Source organism: Camelus dromedarius, chromosome 21 (assembly GCF_036321535.1).
Source record: "Camelus dromedarius isolate mCamDro1 chromosome 21, mCamDro1.pat, whole genome shotgun sequence".
Classification (NCBI taxonomy): Eukaryota; Metazoa; Chordata; class Mammalia; order Artiodactyla; family Camelidae; genus Camelus; species Camelus dromedarius.
Window position 1 is genome coordinate 27006260 of NC_087456.1, and position 25218 is coordinate 27031477.

At 40.9% G+C, this 25218-nt stretch overlaps 1 protein-coding gene and 1 long non-coding RNA gene across 2 annotated transcripts in view; one reads left to right on the forward strand and one right to left on the reverse strand.

Annotated features, from left to right (window-relative positions):
• The window catches only part of LOC116148635 (uncharacterized), a 132837-nt gene that overhangs the window by 106979 nt on the left and 640 nt on the right, over positions 1-25218 (reverse strand). The window lies entirely within an intron of this gene.
• ESRRG (estrogen related receptor gamma) overlaps positions 24746-25218 on the forward strand; it is a 579813-nt gene continuing 579340 nt past the window's right edge. The window contains exon 1 of the mRNA XM_031438385.2: positions 24746-24820. The gene's annotated coding sequence lies outside the window, so the exon portion shown is untranslated. The remainder of the gene's footprint in view (positions 24821-25218) is intronic.

Below are 25218 nucleotides of genomic sequence, written 5' to 3' on the forward strand. Positions count from 1 at the left end.
AGGTCACTCAACATGGTGATTATCCCTCTTGGTCAAATCAAAATGCCAAGAAACAGAGAGGCTGACTGAGTCCCCCACTCCCTACACACACAGCTATTGTGGAAGCTTGTCAGTGGACCTCATTCTAAGAGTCAGCCTGATTTTCATGGTTCCTTGTGCCTGATTCAATGCCTTCTCTAAGAGAGAAAACACGCAAAAAACGGAGAGACCCTAGACCAGAGAACACTTGAGTTGTTTTTTGCAAGTCTAGAGGATGTCTGCCTATTCCTCACGCTCCTCCTACAGGACTCCGCCCACGACAGCCCTGGCCTGGACATGGCCAGAAATGGCCATGGCCTCTCACAGGCCTTCCCTTTCCCGTGCTCCTTTCCAGGGACTTGCAGAGAGTGGGCTCTGCCACTGATCACACAGCCCTGGCTCCAGGAATGAGGTCGGAAAGGAGCTTCAGAGCATTCTTCACATCCGTGCTGGAGGTGGGACAGCTGCTCAGCCTCACGAGTAACACTCGCAAGCTGCCTCAGTGCATTTACTCCCCCATATTGATGAGAGACCAAGCCCATTAGCCCAGTGCCCATCATTGCCCCAGTGCCTACAGGAGCCTGGCAGGTTATGTACCAGAGGATGGAGAGTGGAGTAAATATACGTACATCTGCCTTCCTGGAGTAAGTGGTCCAGCCTGGGGCAAGCTGCAGAGCGCAGGGCAGTCTAAAGGGACTAGTCCCCACCCCCTGAGCACCAGCAGGGCCCAGTGGGGGTAAATACAACAACATTTTGAAAGAAGTCTAGATTTTACAGTCATATAATTTATAAAACCACTTACATTTTGCTAAAATTATTTGGCAAGGCAAATATTCTATTAGAAACTGGTTTGTGGCCCTTTTGATAAGCAAAGATGAGATTTGATTAATGAACATGGATTCATCTTAGGTTGAGGCCCCCAAAGCCCCCATAAGATGGGATGCAGGCAGTTTATTTGGAAGGTGATGCCAGAAATCACGTGTGAACAAGAAAAGGGAGGTATATCAATAGCATGAACATTAAAAAACAAGTTATTTCCAGGGACAACTGAGGTTCAGTACCACTGGGACCCATGGAGGAACCCTGAGCACACCTGAGAATCAGGGGAAGAATGGCAGCCATTAATACCTGGACCCCCTTCCCGCTGATTGAGAGTTGCCCCCAGGAGCATGAACCTCAGATGCACACTTCTGGGTTGCTCCTGCTTCCAAGGTGGCAAACTCCACGGAGCCCGAGGAGGCCTCTGGCAGAGAAGAGAGACACAGGGCAGGTGGGAAGCTGACTGTGTGCTGGGAACTGTCTCCTGCACCTGCAGGGAAACTCAGGTCGGCCAAGGCAACATGAGGCAAGGTACTGGCAGCCTGTTCTGCATCTGCTTTGTGAGAAACATATTTTCTTCCTCACTTACAGTTGCATGACGTTTGGGGACAGGCCTGAAGGGTCAAGGGTCCAAGTGGGGAAAAGGGGAGCTGAGGATAACAAGATACACCAGGGCTGACCCTGTCCCATGAGTGGCTCTAGCTGGGACATAGGAGGGGGATGATATAAGTATTCTCGTGCAGGTTAGAACTGAGATGAAGGATGTAGGAAGATGAGGAGACAGTGCTAATGAAGCAGCATTTTTTATGCTTTTAAGGCTAGTCATTTATGCGACAGTGAAAGCATTAAACTTGGATGTTGCCAGCCTGACATGAAAAGCTTGAAGTTGTGTTCCAGTGTGGGAATGTTATTTTGCAGAATAAGAAAACAATAGACTTGCTTCTCAAAGTCATCAGTTTCATAGATAGACACAAAAGGGTCCCAAGAGGTCATCAATTCGGTTCAGTAAGCATTTATTGAGCCCTGACATCACCCTCTCTTCTGTTTCCTGTTGTGGTGGAGGGATAAGTCCATCCACATTTCACATTGCGCTTTTGAACTTCGTGTGTACAGGAATCAACTGGGGAGCTTATTAAATGTGGATCTCGGGAATTTGGAATCTGCCTTTAACAAGAGGTCCGCCGTGCTCTGGGGCGTTGGTTTAGATAGCACTTTGAGACATGGAGAATCTTACACCCCAGTTTCCTCCTGCGTCTGCTGCCTCTAGTCCTCAGGGATGGGACCCACTTGATATCTTACTTGAGGTCTGTCACTGAAGCCTGATTTCCTGTGAACTTGGAAAATTTGTATGAATGAATTATATGAATAAGTATTGGTTACAGTTGTGGAGAAATTTGCACACATGTACTGTAACATTTTCAAAATAAGGACAGCTGCTTAAACATCCGGGGCTTTGAGAGGCAAAACTCTGTAGATGTGTGTGTGTGTGTGTGTGTGTGTGTGTGTGTGCATGCACATGTGCGTGATGGTGGTAGGGTCAGTGGGAACCAGTGATAATGGCTATTTTCATAGGAAACCAGCACCAAATGAAATCAAGCATTTGCTTTTTATAAACACTGGCATGCTCGTATCTGAGATTTTTTTAAAGAGGATTTTTTAAATTGCCACTAGGGTAAGGTCAAGTTATTTTAGAATTTCCAAAAAGAAGTTAATTTTGATCTTTGTCCAGTAATTTAACTCAACAGCTCCTAGTAATTTGTAGCTGATGCTTTTCCCTGTACCTGCCTACACTCCGGAAAGTCTGCCCAGTGAATTCAAGAGTATTTTTCTCCCTTAGTTTCTGTGATGATTCCTTTCCACAAATGGAGTACTAGAGTTGATTCTGTCCCTTGGATTTCTTTCAGGACATAACTATTGAGGTTACAACAAAAATATTCAATGCTGAGAGACGGTAGATCATATTCAGTGGCATGGTATCTGAGCCACTTCACTTCATGTGACCGGCACTTGGGTGACATGTGACCGGAGGCTGGCCCATCCTCAGTGGCCAGACATGCTTCTATCCATGAAAGGCAGGAATAGTGCTAGCCATGGACTGGAACAGACCTGTTAGCTTTTGCTTCTACGTTGCATTTCAGAAGCACATATGTATCAAGACTGTCTGTAGAATTTTCCAAAATGTATCATATTTCTCTCAAAGACACTTACCTGAAGGATATTGAGAGGTCATATTGTAGTTTATATATGTGCCTTTTAAAAAAACTCCCAGATACTATTTACAAACCAAAACAGATTCACAGACATAGAAAACAAACTCTGGTTACCAAAGGGGAAAGGGTCGGGGAGGGATAAATTAGGAATTTGAGATTAACAGATACACATTACCATACATAAAATAGATAAACAAGGACCTACTGAAGAGCACAGGGAAATATGTTCAATTTCTTATAATAACATATAATGGAAAAGAATTTGAAAATTAAAAAAAAGTACACATGTATATATACGTGAATTGCTTTGCTCTACACTAACATCGTAAATCAACTACACTTCTATAAAAACTAAAATTAAAAGATTCCGAAATAGCCTACACTAGGTACAGTGCCCTAGTTGAGCTGAGTGCCAACTTTCTGTTTAATAACTTTCTCTAGCAAAAGAGCTGTTTCAACTACCCCGAAAGATACATTGTCCTTGACCTCTTAAGGTGGTACATGTTCTTACTGTAGCAGGGACACCACTGATGCCAACTATGCCATTTCTTAAGCCACTGTATAGATAGATGGAGAGACACATTTATATATTATGTGTGTATCTAAATATATCCCCAATACATCTATATATATACATATATATCTATCTTGATATATCTACATTTAATGTGTATGTCTATCTGATTACACGTATGCATCTATATGTATTGTATAGATATATGGAGAGATGCATTTATATATGTTGTACATATCTATCTAAATCTGTCTATAAATCTATCTACAGTACATCTATGCAACATATCTTTATATATATATATATATATATATATATACACACACACACGCAATGTGTATGTCTATCTAGTCAAGGTCAATACATTAATATGGATAGTTATATAGAATGTACTTTATACTCAAACTTCAAGTGACTTCTCCCATCATCCATCGAATTAAATATAAACATATCAATATATATTATAAGGCTTCCCATCCTCAAACTACCAAACAGTAGTCCTTTTCTGGGACTTGCTCTCTACTCTCACCAAACTCACTGACTCATCGTTTGCATTCCTTTGTTCTCCACTTGGCAGGCTTCCTCATTTTGTGAGTGAATAAAACATGCCTCTTCCTCAACCTTCTGCTAAGCCTTTTCCTCACTTTTCTCCTAAAGTCTAATCAAAAGGTACTTTGTATGAGGGAAAGAAAGAGGAAGGGAGATAAGGAGGGAGGTGGAAACTTCCCTACCATGCCTCCTTCCCCGAGAAATGTCCCCCTTCAACCCAGCATCTGTGAGCACCATTAATTAGTACTGTTTAGACTTGTCCTTTCTGTGTGTTCTTAAGCATTTGTTTGTACTTCCTCAAAACACCAGGACTAAGACTGAAGCTGAAGATACCAAACAACTCCCCAACTGAATAGGAAAGAAATTAGTTAAACTCCACTTAACTGAATCAGCTGTCTACTTGATAGAATGACTTCTGCTTCTGCTACTTTGTTAGGGCTTTCCTACAGGACAGCACATCTCTACAGCCTCCATTCCTTAGGTGTTTTCTAAGAATGCTGACACAGGCTCTGTCAATGCCACAGATAGCTATCTGGTTGAAAAGTGAAATTTGAGGTCTGCAGCACTGTCTGCAGACTGCCAAACAACTGAATTTACTTAAAAAAAAAAAAAACTTTTAACAAGCAATGTTTTGATCTGAATTTGCAGGTTGATTGAATTACTGTTATGAAATAACCATCTGATTATTTGTGGAGGGAGGGGGAGTAGAGAAAGAATTTATCTCAGAATACTTCATATATGTGTGTGTGTGTGTGTAGATGTGTGTGTATATATATATATACATATATATATATATATATATATAGTGAAATTTTATATTTGTGTAGCGAAATAACAGAATTTCTTCAGTACAGAATATCTTCTATAATCAGTCTATCTCAAATGGTTGTATCACCAAGGGTTTACTCATACATGTACACACACAGGCTAAAACTTCATATATGAATTCACTGATAGTAAGCAAAAAAAAAAAGCTAAGATATAGTACAGTACAAATTTTCAGGACTTTGTCACATCAAACTTCCATGCGAGGACTAATTAGCACAGCAGTTTCTTTTTTTTATAATCAACCATTCCTCGAATCCCCCAGACTGTATTCCCTGATGGGTGTGTAGACTTGGGCAGGGTGATTTATACCCTTTATAAAATCAAACCAAACAGAGCAACTGGTATACCAGGTCCTTTCATTGTGTAGAAAACAAAAGGAAGAAAGTTACATTCAGTGTGGTTCCTGCCACCAATCAGCTGGAGCTAGCTAGCAAGAGGGAGCAACAGATATGGCTTTAATGATGTTTCTGTTGAAATCATGGGGAGCAGTGTTTTGTTTAAGTGTGTTCTGGGAAACACTTGCCAAGTGGGACATTTCACAAGGAATGGATTCTATGGTCAAGCAAGTTTGGAAAACACTGATTACTGTGCCTCTCTCTAGGATATTCCTTTTTTTAACTTTATTTTTATTTCTTTATTTTGTTGAAGTATCGTTGATTTACAACGTATTAGTTTCTGGTGTACAGCATAGTGATTTCATTTTGCATATATATTATTTTTCATACCCTTTTTCATTATAGGTTATTAAAAGCTATTGAATATAGTTCCCTGTGCTGTACAGTAGGACCTTGTTGTTTATCTAATTTGTATATAGTAGTTTGTATCCACTAATCCCAAACTCCTAATTTATCCCTCTCCCTTTCTTTTCCCTTTGGTAATCATAAATTTGTTTTCTGTATCTGTGAGTCTGTTTGTTTTGTAAATAAGATCATTTGTGCCATTTTTTTTAGAGTCCATATACAAGTGATATCATATGATATTTGTCTTTCTCTGTCTGACTTACTTCACTTAGTATGATAAACTCTGGGCCCATCTGTGTTGCTGCAAACGGCATTATTTCATTCCTTTTTATGGCTCAGTAGTATTTCACTGCACCTATACCACAAATATTCTTAATGTACCTTAGCCTACTGTAGGCACTGCAGAGCCTTAGAGTAAAGCAACCTATTTAACTATGATGAAACACTATTTCTCACACACGGATGAGCATTAAAAGGTCTTCTCATAATATTCCTTTGGGAAACTTTAGTGTACAGAGTTTTAGTTTGGTCTTGCACTGATCTAACTTATCAATGACAGGAAAATATCCAGGGCACTTTCCTTTGCATGGTTAATTAACATAAAGGAAACCACAAAGCTCTTCAAAAATTCCAAGGGAAAGCAATTGTAACAAAGAGCCCCTAACATTCCTCAAAAAAAAAAAAAAAAGAGGCAATAAATGACACAGTACAGGATATCTAGTTTTGCCTTAGTTTTTTTTTCCGCTGTCATTACATGGATTTTTCAGCTGATTCAAACTCTATGCGTTATCAGCTCATCCTATAGAAGCTCCTCTGGCTATTTCATATGAATTTACCAAATTAGGGGAGGCCCTGCTTCACACATTTACACACTGAGATTCTGCACTGAGGACAAATGTGTGCTGCAGTCTAAGTAACAACCCTTTGGGTGCTCTTATTTTGTGTCTTTGGGGTTTTGGGGTTGTGCTTACTGCCAACACATCTCTGAGATGATATTTTCCTGTGAAAATGGCGTGTGTGTGTGTGTGTGTGTGTAAATCTCTGATATTAATACTACCTGAGAAATATAAGAAAAGCTAATGCATCAAACCAGTGGTTCTTCGCAAACCTGTATTTTTCCTGTGCTGTGTTGTACCGAGAGATGGCGGGATGAGTGCTTGTCCCGTCCTTTGCTTTCTTCTAGGTAGTATGTTTTCTTGGCTTAACTGTCATCTTGAGCCTTGTTTTGGAGGGCAGAAGAATGCTTAGGTCATGTTTAGTTTTTATAGCCTCATTTAGTGGAAATGGATCCTTTGGGCCCCGTCTATGCCCACTGCCTAAATTTAAAGTTCCTTTTCTTGCAGGTGGCTTAATTTATATTTGTTGATGGCACAATGAATGCAAATAACCACATGGGTGACCTTTAGGAGGCTGTAAGAGCCAAACCAGTTGTGTGACTGACTTGAATTCAGAAAGGGATTTTTAGCATTTCCACAATTACTTTCTCTAGAGGAAGGAAAATGTTTAATCATCCAGTAGATATTTTAGAATCACAGAGAGAGCTAAGCCGTGGTAAACGATCAAGTGTTTCACTTCCACACCACCAGGTGAGTGACACAGTGAAAGGGAACTGGGGCAGGAGTTCAGAAGCACTGGGATGGGATACCTGTTCCATCCATTTTATCACATTCCTTTATATCCTGGTAGGTCTACACCCATACCCAAAATAAGGAGGTAATCAAGACTGAGTTGTAACCTAATAGGAAGTGATAAATGACAGGAAGTAATTGTTTTCTCATGATCTGAGAGTTCTTGTTAGAGAATATTCTGTCCAAGAATCTGTCCAAAATGATGCTTTGGCTGTAGCTAAGCATAAAATCAGACAAAAAAAAAAAAACTTTTACCACAGATTAGCTCTCTGTATGTTTCCAAAAGACCTCCTAGGTGATTCAACAGTGTCCTTCCTTAGGAAAAGGGTATTTGTAGAAATGCTAATAATGAAGGAGGACCTTTATCTGGAAGCAACAATGCAGAAGCTCTTCAATTCTAAAATTTTTACTCTGTTTGATCAGTAAATTCCATAAATCTATGGATTTGAAACTAATAAAACTTATTTCAAATATTAACAATTTTGCAATAAAAAGGAAATGACTCCTCCGACAGGGGGAATCAGAAAAAATGAAGACAACTAAAAATTTTCATTCGTGTTTTGTTCTATCAAAATCTGTGAGATTCACAGTCTATGTAATCCTCTTCTCCCCATAACAGAGGTCACTTCCCCAACCCAGCACCTACTTCTTTATTTGAAGGTCAGTTTGACTCCCAGCAAGAGCTCCATCTAACACCTTGGAATCCTGTATAGCCACCAAAATCATTCTGATCACCGGCACTCCAGTCCTGAAGAAAGATGTTCCTACTTATTCCACGGTACCCAGTTTTCTGTCTCAGTAACCTACCTTTATCTGCATCTTAATGAAGGGAGCTTTTGACTTTTTGACAGGTTACATGCTAGAATCTGATCTCTGAAGTCAACCCTCATTGCCTAGCTGTTGGACAGCCACATGGACTTCCCCTGTGCTCTCTAATGCCTGCTGCTCTGGGGCTCTGACCATCTCCTGATAGGGTTCCCCCACACTCTGCATTGCTTGCAAAGTAATTCAGTTAATTTAACCATGCCAACTGTTTTAGCTGGTCTCCTCTGGTGCCTCATTGGTTGGAAACCAAAAAAGAAAACTACTATTAAAGGAAAAGAAATAAAATCCCATATGATAAAATCTGTAAAAAGAGCTTTGTAACCTATGAGATCAGAAAGTGTATATTACATGGGACCAAAAAAAAAGAACATTAAAACTTGATTGGAACTACTGGAAGTCCCTATCTACATAATAATGCAAGAAAAAGAAATAAAAGACATACAAATTGGAAAAAAGGAAATAAAATTATTTGTAGACAACATGATTATCTACGTAGCGAATCCTAAGGGACCTATTTTTAAAAATCTAGAACTAATAAGCAAAGTTGCAGGATACAAAGTTAACAAAATTAATCATACTTCCATACCCTAGTGATGAACAACTGGAAACTGAAAATGAAAACAATAACAACATTTAAAATAGCTCCAAAAATGCTCAGGTGTAAGTCTAGTGAAACATATAGGACCACTATGCTAAGAACTACAAGAAGCTGATAAAAGAAATCAAAGAAAACCTAAATAAACAGAAAGACGTATCATGTTCATGGATTTGAATCCTCAACATAAGGAAGATGTTGATTCCCTCCAAACTGATCTATAGATTTAAAATCATTCGTATCAAAATACCAGCAAGATTTTTTGTAGATAGAGACCACTTGTTTCTAAAATTATTTGGAAAGGAAAGGATGTAGACCAGAAAAAGGAATTTTGAAAAATAAGAACAAAGTTAAAAGAATCACACCGCGGAGTTTTAGACTCACTATATAGCTACAGTTATCAGGACAGAAGGATACTGACAGAGAGACAGATACATCGATTAATGGAAGAGAATAGAGAATCCAGAAACAGACCCACAAAAATATGGTCAATTGATTTTACAAAGACGCAAAGCCAATTCAGTGGAGAAAACACGGGCCTTTCAACAAATGGCATTAGAACAACTGGATATGTACAGTCAAAAAAATAAACCTCAACCTAAATCTCATAACTGACCCAGAAATTAACTCAAAATAGATCATAGATCAAAATGTATTTTTTTTTTTACTTTTTAAAATTGAGATAGTTGATGTACAATATTATATAAGTTACAGGTGTACAACATAGTGACTCACAATTTTTAAAGGTTATACTCCATTTATAGTTGTTGTAAAATATTGGCTATATTCCCTGTGTTGTGCAATATATCCTTGTAGCTTATTATTTATACAGAATAGTTTGTAACTCTGATGTGTACAAATGTAAATCTTCTAGGAGAAAATCTTGGTGACCTGCATTTAGGCAAAAAATTCTTATTCATGACACTAAAACACATCAAAAAAGAAGAAAAATTATAAACTGACCTTGATCAAAATAAAGAAAAAAAATTGTTCTGCTAAAGACACATTAGGAGACTTGGAAGACAAGTTACATACGAGAAGAAAATATTTGCATCTAGCAAAGGACTTGTTTCTAGAATATATGAAAAAAAAATCACTCAAGACTGAATAATACAAACAAAAACAACCCAGTTAACACATGGACAAAAGACTCGGACAGACCTTTCATCAGAGAGGATATATGGAAGCAAATCAGTGCATGAAAAGATGGTCAACATCATTAACCGTTAGGGAAATGCAAATCCACAATGAGATACCATTGCACCCCTAATAGGATGGATAAGATGAAAGCATTGATGACATCACTTGCAGGTGAGGATGTGGAGCAATTAGAGCCCTCACACACTGATGGTGAAAGGGTGCGGCCACGCTGGAAGGGAGTTCGGCAGTTTCTTATGTAGTTACACCACGTATTTGCCCACTAATCCCACTCCTGTGATTACCCTAGAGAACTGAAAACACGTGCACAAAAAAATCTCCACGTGACTGTTTATAGAAACTCTATTCATAGCTACAAAAAGTAGTGGGAAACAACCGAAGCATCCTTCAACAAGTGAATGGATAAACAAATTGTCATATATCCATACAACGGAATACTCTTTTAGCAATAAAACAAACTACTGATACATGCAAATACTCGGACGACTCTCAGAGGCATTAGGTTGACAAAAAGAAGCTAGTCTCAAAAAAAAATTCGTAATAGTGTATGATTTCTGTGACATTCTTGATAAGATGCAGCTGTAATGACAGAGAACAAATCAGTGACTGTTTGACATTAGGGTATGATTACAGACAGTACATGAGAGTTTGGGGGGCTGGATGGAAATGTTCTGTAACACAAAAAGTAAACTCATTCCCCCACAAAATGGATCATGAGTTACAGGATCACATCCAGACAGAAAGTGCAGAAACGCTTGTGTTAGGTAACTAGGTAGAGATAAGTATGCGCCTGGGCCTCTAGGATGCACAGATTAGATTTTTTAAATTGTTTATTTTGAAATAATTATAGACCCCAAATAAACTGCAAAAACAATACAGAGCGGTCCCATGTACCCTTCCTCCAGTTTTCCCCAGGTAACCTCTGACATAACTACAGCACGTTATTAACATCAGGAAATTGACGTTGGCATATCTAAGCAGGCCACAGAAAGAAACCCAAGGACAACACCTTTGAGGAATGGCAGGATGTAATCATACAGAGAGTCAAAGAGAACTTTCAGGGAAGTAAAGGGAACTTGTGCTGCCCTATGTCCTGATTGTATTGGTGGTTACACAAATCTCTTTATGTGTTAAAATTCATAAAATTACCAGAAAAGGGTCACTTTTTACTGTATGTTTAGTAAAAACAAAAAAATTAAAAAGCCATTGCAATGTAATTTCATGTTAAAAGAGATAAGTATATATTTGCTATTTAGTGTATTTTTATGATATAATCTCTGCTTACAGAAGGATAGCCTTCTAACTCTTTTAAAATGTGAAACTGAGTAATTGATTTAGACTTGTGAATACAAAAGGAAAACTTATTAATGTACTATTTGGGAATATCTAAGAAAATGTTGGGCTCACCATACATATATGTGTATCTCTTAAATATATAAAAGTTATTTAATTTGGGGGGAAATTTTATTTGTTAATTCAGATACAAGTAAGCAAATTATTCTATTTATTTTTAATTTTAAATATTTTAATTATTCAAATTTTTTTAAAAATTTTTAACAGAGAACAAATCAGTGAATATTTGACATTAGGGTTGAAGGGAGGGTATGAATACAGACAGATAGTACATGAGAGTTTGGGTTTATTTATTTATAATGGAGGTACTGAGGATTGAACCCAGGATCTCATGCATGCTAAGCAGTTACTCTACCACTGAGCTATACCCTCCGTCAAGTGAATTATTTTAAAATAAAACTAAGATAAATACACTCATAATCTATTTAAGTGCTTGAAGGCATTCAATTAAGTCTGTAGAAGGGAATGAACATTTTTGAAAAACTTCTAAGTAATTAATTAAAGTCTGCAGATTTAAAAATAACAGTATGTGTAAGCTGATCTTATAAGCTCAAGGAAAACTGGAGTTTTGAATTTGTAATTTTGATATATTGAAGACAGTCAAATGTTACCAGAAAGATAGAGAGTGGAGAGACTCAGTGAGTTTCACTTACAGAAAGAGTAATCTATGAAGGAAAAAAGTTCATTAAGTAACATTCACAAACTGTGATTTTTCAGAATATTATTATTATTTAAGGGACGTTGACCCTCGAACAACATGGGTTTGAACTGCACAGGTCCACTTACACATTCATTTTTTTTTTTCAATAAATACATAGTTTACTACATGATCCTTGTTTGGGTGAATCTGCATGTATAGAACTGAGCATCCATGGATTTTGTTACCCATGGTGAGCACTGAAGTCAACTCCTTGCGGATGAGGAGGGGGCCAACTGCAATTTTTTTCCCCCAAGCAAAGATTAAAGCAAACAAATTTCATGGTTCTTGCTCTGCAAGCAGAGAAAAAATACAGTCCAAACTAGATATCCTAATAATATTTCGTGAGTTAGGAAGATCACTTGACTAGGAACTGGAAAATACGAATTGCAGGCTTGGTTTCTCCTAAGAAAGTATATACATCTTTTCTGATCTGCAGCCACATTTAAATGGGAATAATAATTGCTCCTTTGCCTGTGTCACAGAATTTTATGAAGATCAAAGAGATAATAAATGTGAATTTTGAAAAGTGTAAATCACTATATACATAAGGTATTATTATCATATTTAACTGATGCAAATGAAGAGCTCCAAAGGAGTATTAATTCTATTTGAATACATTTCATTGTGAAAAGACAGGACTTGATTTTATGTGACCATATTTGTGCTTTTGATTATCTCTTTCCAGTCTAGCTCAAAAGAAATCATTTTCTTATTCTTTTGCTTGCAGTCTGTTTCTCCTCCTGCCCTCTCATGCTCACCTATTGCCAAAGGTTCTCCCCCATCTCCAACATAGAAGATAACTCCTGTAATAAAGAAAATAATCTTACCTCACTAACATCCCTCTTTACCAAAAATGTAATTGGGGGTTAGGGGGTTATATCCAGAAAGTGCAGAAATAATCGTATTAACATGTACATATGAACTATTGATATTGTGGCCTGATTTTTGAAAATCTTATATACATTTTTAAATTTAGAAACAACTCTAGACTCAAAAGAAGTTGCAAAACAATACAGAGAGCTCTTGCATACTCATCACCTAGCTTGCCCCCAATGGTAACATCTATGATCATAGCATATTTTCAATAGCAAGAAATTGGCTTTCGAACAATTAACCAGGCTCCAGAAGGAAAGCTAGACATAAATTTGAGGAGTGGCAGGGAATTAAAGAGAACTTTGAGAAAAAGAAGAGTCAGTGGTCTTCAAAGAGCCCTGAGCAAGTGGAAGGAGTGGGAATAGGGTCTGTGAGAAAAGAGGAGACAGTGTTCACAGGCCAAGTGTGGAAAGAAGGCATTTGAGGTTCAAAAAGATGTTTCTTTCAGTCTCCCAGTGACTTTTGATGACAGAAGAACCACCATTAGGTTTACACCAGAGGTTTCCATGAGGAGCGAAGAAGAATGGTTAAAATGTATGCTGTACATGAGAGTTTGTCAAATTGAGCTGAATCATATTAAAACATTTTTAACGAACAACTTGTCTCATTTTCACATGGTTGCTACTCCCAGTGGTGTCTAGCCAACCCGCTGAAGTGTCTGGACAACCCAAGGCCGGAGCAAACACCGTGGGTGCCGATACATGAGGAGGTTTACAGGATTCTCATATGAAGGATTCTCATATGAAGAGCTCATCCTTAGGAAGAGAAATCCCTAATCCTTCTGGCAGGTGGCGAAGTAAAACCTCTCTTCTGGAGTAACATTTTCTGTTTGCCAACAGCCAGGAGCCCATTTTTCTTATAACTTCAGTGAGAATTCTCAAAAGCAGCCTAGGTTAAATTTTATTGCCAGACATCACTCACACCCAAAATCTATGAAAAGCAAAAACACTTTCGGTATTCCAGTACAATAAAGGGATTTAATTTTTACTTCTCTTATTCTCTTTGGTCTAGACAGAATCATTCATCCAGTTGATAAACAACTTCAAAATTCCTTTGCTCTCCTTGGAGTCATTCTCCGCAGGAGTCATACAGAGAGTTGGAGGAAAGCCTAAAGTGTGTCTTTGATATGCTTTACGTGATCCTTGCATGTTGACCTTGTTTATATTTTCAGAAGCCATGTGTAGAATTGTGGATTAAGTCAATAATATAATCCAATCGTCAATAAGATACAAACTTGTTGTTTATTAATACATGATTAAAAATGTATATGATAAAAAGATATCGACTGTAGCCGAGCGTGTGGGTGACAAGAACAATTACGATTCCAACTCCTAATCACTATGTGAGCTGCATGCCCCAGCAAAAGTCAATAATCTGTTTAAAAGTCACAATGCATCCTTTTCCTCTTCTTCTATTTACATGAAAAGTCGGGCAGTGGGACTTGCTATCTTTTATTTTATATCTGGGTTTACTTTTGTAACTCTAATTCACTGAAGAAATGTTTATTACACAACCGCCCTGCCTCTGGCCCCCACATTCAGCTCTGATGATACAGAAAAAACAAACAAACAAACAAAACACCTCCTGCCCACAAGGGGCCATGCTGCCTGGATAGTATGTAAATTTCCCAACTAAAACCAAGTGTGTGAGACTGAGCGTATGAATGTCTCACCATCCTCATAATGATCAGTCAGCAGTAAGCATGAGCCCTGAGCTGTTTTAGCAAGGGTGCTGATGGCTGGTACTCTTTCCTGCCTTCTCCTCTGATAAATACATTTTCCAGATGCTATGGAGACTGGACATTCGCTCTGTGACCAGGGAACCCCGCAGGAAGGACTGACCATGTGGGTATCACCGCTGAACCTTTGGCTCCATCAACCAGTCAAGCTGCCCAGACAGAGTTTCATAGGGAATCGGATTATGCTTTTAGAACTAAAGGTACATGAATGTACCTGTAGCGTGTATTCCAGTGAGTCTGAAATAGTTAAGCAGAGAACTTCCAGGTGGCCACAGCTGAAAAGGGTGCTGTTTATATCAGATAGAAGGAGGTATGTATATTTCCTCAAGATGGAAGGAGAGGGGAGAAAGTCTTTTTTTTTTTTTTTAATCTCAATCTGGAAGCCATTCTTCCCAGCAGATCATAAACTGTGTCCCCATAAAACATAGCACATGGTTAGGACAGACAGAGATAGAGATGACAGAACTGAAACGTTTCACAAATCAAAACTGCTTCCTGGTAACAAACAGGTGGCAGTCAGTCTGCAGAGCCTATTTAAGGAAAGAAATCCTCTTAAATGCTGACTTTGAAAGGTCTGGAAAGTAGCTCTAGTTTAAGCAATGAGGTCGATAAAGACCTTATGTGAAGTGTGAATTTTGGAGAACGAGAGCTTAGATTTGAGCACTTGGGCATTCTTTGCAATTGTTATTAAAAGCCCTTACACAAGGAAATGATTTCACTCCATCCTGACATGACAATTGGACACACAGAAAAAAAGGATGAAAGAAGAAGAATATAGGGCATTTCCTAAAGCTAACCATGGAAAAGAGTTTCAAAGTTTAATAACTAGGAAAAAAAAGTGTGGAAGTTCATATCCCCACTCTGTCATTTGTAATTGCTTGTACTATCTTTGCACTAATACGAAATCATTCCCATCCGTGGTATAAATTCAGTCATTCTCAAATAATCCTTTCACAGTCATTATGAAGTTTCTGCTTAGTTTGAATAAAAGTACACAGAGAGATAAAGGCCTCTGTAGACAAGGTCAGCCAGCTGCCTGTCAAGAGACCTCCGAGGGAGCAATCGCCAGGTCCAGAATACGCTCCTTAAATTCAGAAATGTGATTTTGACCCTATATCAAGACAGTGTTCATGTCTGAGGGTTAGACTCATGGTACCACAGCTAGCAAAGGACTGATGTATAAATAAGGAGTGTGCTTAAGAGTGTGGGCTTAAGGGGGGAGGGTACAACTCAGAGGTAGAGTGCATGCCGAGCACGCATGAGGTCCTGGGTTCAATCACCAGGACCTCCATTAAATAGATAAATAACATAAATCCTCCCCCCAAAAAAAACAAAAAACAGCCCCCCCAAAACAAAACAAACAAACAGACAAAAAGAGTGTGGGCTTAGAGTTTGAATCCTGGCCCATCCACTTAGCTGTATAATCTCCACAAGCCCTTTTTCTCTCCCCACCTGCCAAGTAGAGATAATAACTTGCTTTAAAGGTCATCCTTTTGAGATTATTTGGGAAATGTATGTAAACTGCTGGTCATAGAGTAAGCGCTGGATAAACGGTGGCTACAGACAGCTGGATGTACAGTGAGTGATGCTCTCACTGTTCTAGGATCCAGGTCTTGGATATAGATGTTCAGTTTCTGGACCATTAGCCCCCTCTTACTTAACTGTCCCCTTTTGCCCAAAAGGCATTTTCTCAGAAAAGATAAAACACAATTGATCAGGCTTGTGCATACTACATCAAAAATCACACCCTAGTCTTGTATTTTGGAGATAATAGTTGTATCAGCTCATCTGGACTCTCGGGTGTCCCCTCAGCTGGCATATTTACAGGCATCTCCTTGGTAGACACTCACAGTGCTTAGTCACATGGTCACATTTTAATCTCTCAGTAGCCAACCTTATTTGCTTTCTTTCCAAATTGTTTAGGAGAATTTCACTCCCACCCTCAAGCCCTGCCAATAGTCCCCAGTTAAGGACTCTGAGTTATGCTTGCAGACAGACCCCCAGCTTAGATGGCCCAACCTGAGAGTGACATTTATTTTTGTAGTAAATAGTGTGAACAGCCCAGATAACTAGTCCAGACGGCTGCCATATACAAAGGCTTTCCCTAACCTAGTGTGTTTCAGATACATTTTAAGAAAAAGATAGGCATTATTTTCCCGTGCACGCGCATACTCAAACATCTGTTCTAAAATATCAAACTGAATGGTACCCACCGATTCCTAATGAAGACTGGCAGGTGTCTAGGAGTAAAGCACTTCTCTGTGTCTGTTTCCCCACCACTAAAACAAGGCTAACAGAGCCTACTTCATACGCTGTGTGAGAACTGACTGGGAGGGTCTGTATAAAGCACTAGTGCAGGGTCTGGCATAGACTGAGAAGACTCCATAAATGATAGGGATGGTGGCAGTGGTAGAGACCACGGTGATGGAGAGAAATGAAACATATCATAAACCTTCTTCTCCATTAAGGCCATTTGTGTTTCCCAGCCATATACTATTTCATTGTTCCACTTAATGTAACACTAAAATGCTCCAAAATATGTTTGTCGTCTGTCTCAGAAACACCTCTTAGGGTTGATTTTCTTGTGCTTATTCATGCTATTCACAAGGCTGTTTTCACATTTTGTGCCCCATGCACATTCCCTCATGGCTAATGGGTAGAAATTAAAATACTTATGGAAAAATTTTGCAAAGCAGCAAGACCTAGAGCTTAAGATCTGGGATATGCTACTAACTGCTTATTAACATTATAAAAGATAATTGATATTTATTATTTATTAAGAAACTTTATTTTATACAGCAGTTTTAGGCTCACAGTAAAACCTAAAAGCAGAAAGTATGGCGCTTCTATATACCCCTGCCCCCCGCCACATGAACAGCCTCCCCCATGATCAACATCCCAACCCAGAGGGGTGCATTTGTTACAACTGATGGACCTATACGGTATTCTCACCAAAAGCCCATGGTTTACATTAGGGTTCATTCACTATTGGTGTTGTAGGTTCTATGGGTTTTGACAAATGTATGACATACAGCCATGATTATAGCATCGTACAGAATATTTTCCCTTCCCTAAAAATCTTCTGTACTCTACCTATTTATCCCTCTTGCCCCTCTAATTCATGGCAACCACTGATCCTTTCACTGTCGCCACGATTTTGCCTTTTCCAGAATGTCCTATAGTTGGAATCATACAGTAGGTAGCCTTTTCAGATTGGCTTCTTTCACTTAGTGATATGCATTTAAGATTCCTCCGTACCTTTTTACAGCTCCATTACTTTTCCATTAGCCTACTGAGTGACCTCTTGGTTGCTTCCAAGTGTTAAGAATTATGAATAAAGCTGCTATAAACATCCATGTGCAGTATTTGTATAGACATAAGTCTTCAATTCTTTTGAGTAAATACCATGGAGTGTAATTGCTGGATTGTATGTAGGAATATGCTTGGTTCTGTAAGAAATTGCCAGGCTGTATTCCAAAGTGGCTGTACCATTTTGTACCCACCAGCAATGAAAGAGTGTTCTTATTGCTCCGTATTCTTACCAGCATGTGTTGTTGTCTGTGTTTTGGACTTTTGGCCATTCTAGTAAATGTGTAGTGTTATCTTATTTTAATTTGTGATTCTCTTGTGTGCGTTTTGGCAGATAGTGTCTTTTAAATAATTTTTCCATTTTATCTAGTTATCAAATTTGTGGGCACAGGGTTGTATAATAATAAATACCATAATAATATTCCTTTATTAAACTTTTAATATGTCCATGGGCTATGTCCTCGCTTCCATTTCTGATATTAGTAATTTGTGTTTTCTCTCTCTCTCTCTTTTTTTTTTTTTTTTGGTTAGCTTGGCTAATGGTTTATCAATTTTGTTGAAATATATCTGAAAGACAAATGGATAAGCAAATAAGTAATTCCTTCAGATCCCCCATATCCTAAAGTCTACAGACACCATTAATATATCCAGACATGTTTCATATCAAAATCCAATCTGAAAGCAAACAAATTCTTTCTTTATCTTAAAGATAAAGAGAATACATATGAAGCAGAAGCATCTGATTTGTAAAAGTTTTACGTGACGTCCCAGTACCCAGGCAGGTACAGTAGTTTTCTTCATCGAGCCTAGGTTCTCCTTGTAGCCTCCATGAGGTATTTTTGCCCCCTGTCTCTGCTCTCTGATAAATCTTGCCGGAGAGGTTTCATTTGAATTGCAGGCATATACACCATTTCTTCTGTACTTCATGCTACAAGTAAGATGCACACTTTTAAAAGTAAATCTTTTTCTTTGGATAGTGCCAATTCATCCATATTCTCCTTTGTTCCTCTTGTCACTTCTGGCGCATAATTGTCCAGGGCCGGTCAGGATGGGGGATGTAATATTCAGCTCTTGAGCACGGACACAATTAATCACAAGATCAATTCTGGGCCATGTTCTAAACTAAACAACTAAGCTAACCAGCCCTAACAATTGGCTGTTCTAATTACCCCTGAAGTAATTAGTTGAATAAAATAGTGCGGCTGGTTATTTTTTCATTGTATAGTATCAAGCAATTATTTTTACTTTTATCCATATTCTACTGAACTTCTATTTTAAAGCTAAAGAATTAAAACAAAAACTTTTGTGCAATGGAGGACAGGAGAAATTTGTTCTGTAATACCTCAGACATCTAGAATTCAACTGAATGGCAGAGATCTTAACTACCTTTTGGTTAGGTCAAACCAACGCACTGGGGTATTTGCAAATGTCTGGAAACAAGACATAAAGGTAGATTATTATTTAGGCTCATGCATATTTATGTGTCATTGTACATGCACATTTGCATAAATGTATTGTACATGTACAGTTACACAATAGTGCATAATAGTTCCAACTATTTTAGGAAAAAAAGAGGTGAATGCTACTATTTTACTAATTATTGTTATTTCATTTTTTTCCTTTAAATACTTTCTCTGGAGACCAAAAAAGCTAAAAAAGTGGAGGAAAAGTCATAATGTCTCCAGTAGGGTATCTTCATTGGTCATCACAATTCCTGATAAGAATTATCATCTTGTTGTTTGCTTGTCTGTATGTGTGTGTGTAAGATTTTTGTTTCACTTTGTAATACACCTGCCATACACCAGTACTGTGAAAATCTGAGCATGATTACTCTCAAACAATTCCATCAGACACTGAATGTGAGCAGAAATAAGGGTGATTTTTTTTTAATGTGCTTATGTTAGTCCCTTGGTTTGGGGTCCCTCTGCTTCCTAGTCACCCTGACTTGATGACTGCAATTTAAAATGTACAGTTGTCTTGTTAGAAAAAATTGCCTGAGTGACTGAATACCATCAGATCCAGTTTCCTTCTGATTTCAATTTGACATCATGGTACTTGCTGTTTACAGACCACTGGGATTCAGAGAGAATCACACATGAAATAGAGTTTAGGTAAGATTAGATGCAGAAACTTGCTGTGGATAGTTGAAAGTGGCCTTTGCACTGCTCATACAACATCTTCCGGAAGCAAACATCTTCCCGAACTGCCCTTGTGGGATCTCCCATCATCACTACACGCCAGTGTGGTAAGGTCTTAGCTCACTCCATTCAAAAGTATTACTTCTATCATTTGTCAAGCAGTGAAGACAGATGACATAAAGGCAATGTGTCTAATGAAAAGTTTTTCTTTTAAGTCACTAAGCAAATTATCAGAAGAATGTGGATGACAATATCTTTTCCCGAAATATATAGTTGAACCTCCAAGGCTCCTTTCTCTGAATAATTCTTTCATTATATTTTATACACTGATAATCCATTATTATAATTTAAAAGATGTAACCAGGGAGGCAGGCTACTTCAAATATTCCAAAATTCTCAAAAGAAATAGGTGGTTGTCAGCCAGTTAGGTGCCAAGGACCTGAAGGACACAGGAAGATTCATGTATCTTTGAAGTCTATATGGTTCTCCAGTAAGGCACTTACCTACTTCCTTTGAGAAAGACAGAAGGGGGAAAAAAAGATAAATGCTCACAGGAACTGATGCTATCACACCGTGCAGCTGCTAATGCATATGGATGTGTCATGCAAATGTCCCTAGCAGAAACACATTCTTTAGTTTAAACCTGCAACCATATTCAGCAATAAAAGAGTTTCCAAATCAAACTGCTGACTCCTTTTTTTTTTCCCCTTATCAAAACACCCCAGCATACATCTTACGAGGCAGAGTAAATCAAAAGAACCAGCTGGAGTTACCAGCTCTTGTTTTTCCCTGGATATCAGGTGTGTGCTGCAATTTTGCAGATCAATTTGTGAGCTGAAATAAGTAGCTGTGGTCCACTAAACTCAGAAACAAAGCCTTTTGGGCGACGCTCCTGCTAACTTTCCAAAGGCCTTATCTTTGCAAAGGGATATTGTAATTTACCAACTGATGGGGATTTTTTCCTGACTAAAGATGTGTGTTGATTATACCTTTATCTGAATTTAAAAAGATCTGGAGGAACTCAGAGGAATACTGAGGATAGGACATTGTTCTCTTGTCTTTATCTTTTCTTTCCTTCTAGTTTTACATTTTGCAGATTCTCTGGTAAGTTGATATAAGAAGATTAAAGGGAAGGGCAAAAAAGGGAAAAAAGGAGAATAAGAATAAGAAAAAAAAAGGTGGAAGGAATTTGGAGAGCAATCTTGTCACATTAAATTTTCCAAAGCATCGACATAGTTACAGCATAGAGCTGAGAATTTATTGCGACATATACTTCTCCTCGTGCTGCCTCTGCGTATTTATGGAAAAGTTCTGTATTGGGGAATGAAAAATGTCAAACAAGAAACTTCAACTGTTACCTGGAGGGGACATTAAACGGTAACTTGGGAGTGATTCACTCCAACTTTTTTTATGGCTGGGAGAAGGAACACCACTTTGACATTTTTTTTTATAGGGATGTATGCTGAGGCTAAGCACTTACAAGAGAGAGGCAGTTGAGATTAGATGCGGTAAGAGAAAATGAGTACGTATCTGGGGATTAACCCGCATTTGTGCTCTACAGGGAGGCAGGCAGGCTAGGCGCTCACTTGGAAGGCACCACTCCGGTGAAAAGCCATCAATTCTGAATGAAATTACTTAGGGTGAAATCGCACATCTGCAGGTGGCATCCTCGGCGCTGCGCTCCGGGTTTCTTGCTCCCTGCAGCCGGGATGTGACTGTCCTGGTTGGAAGATCTCTCTTGAATAGGCTTGTCTCCTGTGAACGGGCCCAGAGTCCTCAAAACAGCCACTAGTTTCCTTTGCCCTCGCCTTAAGAGCTCCACGCAGCGGGGTAAACCCACTCCTCTCTCTCAGATCTGGGACCCTGGAGTTTGCGGTTGAGCCTCGGAGAGCCCGGGGCGCAGGCGGGCGAGGAGGATGGGAGGAGGAAGGCCAGAACCGGAAAAGGCAGCGGCTGCGCGTTCTCTCCACCGGGATTCTCGGCCACCGCTTCTGTTCACTAATAGAGAACCCTGCCCATTCAAAAAAGCCAGGTTCCAGCCTTCAGCTCAGGCCCAGGGCAGGCTGGGTAGCAATGGCCTTGGGGGTCTTCCCTCCTATTCTCCCAACGCCCCCGCTCAGGGTCAAGTCACATTAAAGGATGTCAGAAGCTTGCTCCAGGAGCCGCTCATTTACTCTTTTGTCTTTGCTGTTTTCCTATTCGCCTATAGGCGAGAAAAACATTCACGGAAGGAGAGCGAACGTTTGCGGTTTGCACCCCCTCCCGCCCCTCGACGCAGGCAATTCCTCGCACGCATCTGGCGGCGCGGGCCGAGCGCCTTCCGTGCGGCTCATATACATATTTCGAGGGGGAGCCCAGGCGGCTGCTTCTTCGCCGGGTCAATGTGTTAATTAAAAGTTGGTCCGAGTTGGTCAGCACGCAGTCCCAGATGTGCTTAACAGCATGCAATTAACACATAAGGCAAATCTTTTTGAAGATACCAGAATTGAAAACCCCCCAAAGAAACTCTACCCCGCCCCCGCCCTGAACGTGAAATAGCAATGGCAAATAAGGGAAAAGTCATTAGAAGACGTAATTAAATGTGGGCCGCCGTTCTTGAAGGGGGTTGGGCTGGGGGAAAAATTTTCCCTAAATCTATATATTTCAAAAATAAATAGCAAATTGATTTTTTTTTTCCTGCAGGACGTGCAGGCACGAGATCCGTTTCCTTGCGTTCCCACCCCATGTATATTAAACAGCCGGCGAGCGGCGGCCGCGCGGCGCGGTGACCTAGCGAGCGCCGGGAGTCCCCGGCCTCCGCGCGGGTCCCGGCGCCGCCGCCGCACTCGCCGACGATCGCGGAGGGGCCTCTTGCAGCCAGATTGGTTTCTACATCCAGGGATAATTACCGCACGCTCACTTGCATGGCGTCCTTTGCATTTTCCAAAGTGCTGGGAATGGGAGTGTGTGTGTGTGGTGACAGAGTCATTCTAGATAAAATAGATTCATATGAATAGTAAAAGTGTTGGTGGAGACAATATCACCATCGCCCCCAGCGGAGAAGCCGGTCCAGGTTCCAAGCCCGAGGCTGCTTCTGCCGGCTCGCGCCTGCCCGCAGTTTTCTACCTTATTTAGTTCCTTGCACTCGGGTCCCAGGCCTCAACCAGTTTGCTTCTATTTGTCTTTTAATTTGGACTGACTCATTTAATGTTTTTTTTCCCCTCATCTTAAAGAGCCAAAGGCCCCGATCTGTTACCCTCCATTCTCCCCTCTATCCACAAACATGGGGGCATGAGCGCCTGTGCGCGTGTACGTACACACACACACACACACACACACACACACACACACACACACACACACACCACTCTGCAACTTCCTCACCTCACGGGGCTTGCGGAAGCCACATGAGGACTCGGTGCCCAACTGGCCACCTTGATGCCACCAGAGCCTCTAGTAAACTTGGTTATCACCCTACACTTGTGTCCTAGGATGGTTTGGTTTCAGGGATGACATGTGATTCCATCACCAACACCACCCAAATGGGGACCGGGGTAGCCATTCTAACCAATTAATTCTATGGGTACTATCTAAAGGGCATGCCTTACTGATGACACCTAATGAAGCAAATAATGGACTTGCGGTATCTTGGCTATTCATCTGGTCCTTCTAGAAACCTGGGTGTTAAGAGATGGATAGTGATGGATGGAGAGAAAGACAAAGAGAAAGGGAGAAGGAACGGGTAAGAAAAGAGGTCAGCTACAGATCCTCGGAAACGGATCAGATTTGTAGAGTGTCAGCCTTAAGAAGGCAGTCTGAGCCATAATTTAAACACGGGCAGTACCACTGTTAACTAGTGTCCCACAACTGCCCCCCCACCCCCACTCTGCCTCCCCGCTGCTCCCTTCTTTTCTCCCTTTTGTAGGATACAGAAGGTGAATAATGAAACCATTTTGCTAATAGTTTATGAGCCATGAGATTGGAAATGTGTATGGATAGACCGGAGCACCAGACTAAAATCATTTGAAAAAAGCGTGAGGCTTGGCAGGGAAAGAAACCCGCCGTGTCCTCTCTCCCCAGCCCCGAGCGCAATGGGACCGATGAGGTGGCCTCATGCCTCTCCGAACCATCCAAGGGCAGCGGCTTGGCCCGTCCTCCCGCCAGCCTCTTACCCTCCTCGTCTCCCCGAGGGGCTGGAGCGAGAGGGAGATGAATTGGGGCGATGGCGAGATAGAGCGAGCGGGAGATAATCGTTATCACCAGGATTTCTCTTCCAGTGATGGGATCTAAAAAGATTTATCACACTGGGCAGCTTTCCCCGAGACAGAAAACAATAGACTTCAACTTTGCACTTAACACACCCACGGGGACGCCGTCTGTACGTCTGTCATTTCTGTTCCCATAGGGCCTGTTCCCCTAGTACGAACACCCAGAACCTTCGAGAAACGCCACACGACCTCATTTGATTCCCACACTCGGCCCGCAAGGAGGTTCCCACCCGCTTTCTTTGCGGAGTTACTACAGTTTCAAGGCGTGGGCTCCAGGGGCGGGGTGTAGGGGGCTTTGCGGGATCCAGGGGAGTGGTGGGTGGGGTGAAAGGTGAGTTGCTGACCTGGACCCTCTCTTCCCAGTCCACAAAGGGGCCCGCAAAGCCTAGAGAAATCCTCGAAGCCAGCTCGAAACAGTGGCCCAAGCCAACGGCCCGCAAAAGACCGCCCCACATCTGGCGGAGCGTCCCGAGAGCGAGGGCGCGCGGGCGCGGGCGGGGGCGGGCTCGCTGGAGGCGCGGGCTCCCAGGCCGGGCTCCCCAGCCAGGTCAGCAATTGGAGCCGGAAGGCCGGGACAGGTACGTAGTCAGGGGAGCGCAAGCCAGGCGCGAGCGGCCGGGGACGCCGGGGCTCCGTCCATTTGCCTGGGAGCACCCTCACGTTGGCTTGGGCCCGGGGCAGAGAGGCCAGCCCCGCGGGCTCGGGACCCGGGGGGAAGGGACCGAAGCGCGGCCGTCTGCGCGGCGCCCGGGGGAGCGCGGACTTTTGGTGACTGGAAAGCCGCGCGCGCCCGCCTACGTGGGGTCGGGGGCGGTGGGCTCACCCAGCAGGGAGAGCGGCCGCTGGAACCCCCTTAGACCTCTGCCTTTCCCCTCTCTTCCCAAACTCGGCTGGATTCTGAGAAAAACAAAATAACTTTTCCGTTCATGGGGGAGGAAATCGGCGGAAAGTGGTATTAGAAGAAGCGGGAACCCGG